The sequence below is a fragment of the Hippocampus comes genome, unplaced genomic scaffold (genome assembly GCF_001891065.2).
Source record: "Hippocampus comes isolate QL1 unplaced genomic scaffold, H_comes_QL1_v1.1 scaffold481, whole genome shotgun sequence".
Classification (NCBI taxonomy): Eukaryota; Metazoa; Chordata; class Actinopteri; order Syngnathiformes; family Syngnathidae; genus Hippocampus; species Hippocampus comes.
This window is the reverse complement of record NW_017806032.1, coordinates 9,942-11,360: the sequence shown is the minus strand read 5'-3', so window position 1 is coordinate 11,360 and position 1,419 is coordinate 9,942.

Genomic DNA, 1,419 nt, shown 5'->3' with positions numbered 1-1,419 from the left:
TTACAAGCTGTGTACAGAGATTGTACGTAGCGGAGAAGACACTGCTTCGAGAGAGAAATAAGAGACTAGGTTTATGAGTCTCTGGTGAATAAAGAGCAGGTAGCCTGTCGAATACGATGCATGCCACTGACACGATTGTTACTTGTTTGGAACTATTTTGTGTGGAAGGTTACAGTGCTCCGTGTCCATATAAATAAAGCGGGTGGAGCTTCTCTGTGTTTGTCTGACAGTGACGGTGCGCTGAGGCACGTCGAGAGTTAAGCGGTGCCGTCATAGCGACCATCCTGAAAATAAAACGTCTCCAGTGTTGTGCGTGCCTCGAACCAAGTGTAGTCATCCGAAATGATGTCTCCACAAAACCATAGAGAGACTTCCGAGCAAGAAGGACCAACAGAATCAACATAGCCTGACTTCTGTGCTCAAAGCAAACTTGAGAAAAACGAAATATGCAACCATAGCTTAAATCCACTATAGGCTGAGTACTAGTTTACCTTAGCTGTGCACTTTATAATTTTATATTGCTCTGTTTTGACTCCATTAAAAGCTGTGAAAGGAGCTGTTGTGTGGCAAAATATTTTTTTCACTGTTGTTGATAGACAGTCATATTGTGTGAGAGATTATGTGTGGATAACTGTTCCAAGTGAAAAATGTTCAAATAAAAATTGAAAATCGTTGTTTCAGTAAATATTTGGATTTTGCACATAGAAAACTGATCCATGTCAATGTTGATGAGAGCATTAAAACGGGAAAAAAATAGGACAAAAAATATTCAAGGAAATTCAGAAACGATAAAAAAAATGCGTGAGTTACATACATTTTGAGTTAATTATGACATTTTAATTCAACTAAATATTTTGATTGTTTGACAGCTCTAATATATATATTTGGTACTGAGTTGTGGTTTTTCAATGAAATTTGTTTGAACTCATTTTCAGAGCTTTAGTTGGTTGATTTAGTTCATGTTTAGTTTCCTTTTTTTTGTGTTTTATTTTTAAACTGTCCCGTTCTTTACTGTGCAGCACCCCACGTGTTTGATCGTATTTTATTGGAGGCGATTATGAATAAAATGGACATTTTCCATTTTGTCATGAAATGTGTGATGGGGCTGTTTGAATTGTTGTTTGATACTGTGTATTACTTGCTTACTTGCTTGTGAATAAAGTTTTCTTTGCTCAAAAAGCTTGGATCAGCCACGTCTCCTTCAATATCCCTACCTCAATATCGGAAAGATTCATGATTGGTGAGGCACTATTTTCCTTGAGTGAGATATTACAGAGACGAAAGTCCTCCAGATTTTCCCAGAATTACGGATTTTCAAATTTTAATGAAAATGTCTCTGGAGAATTGAGGAAAAATTGCCTAAAATTAATCCGGATATTAGTTGACACCATTGATCGAAAACGCGTCTGAGTTCGTTGT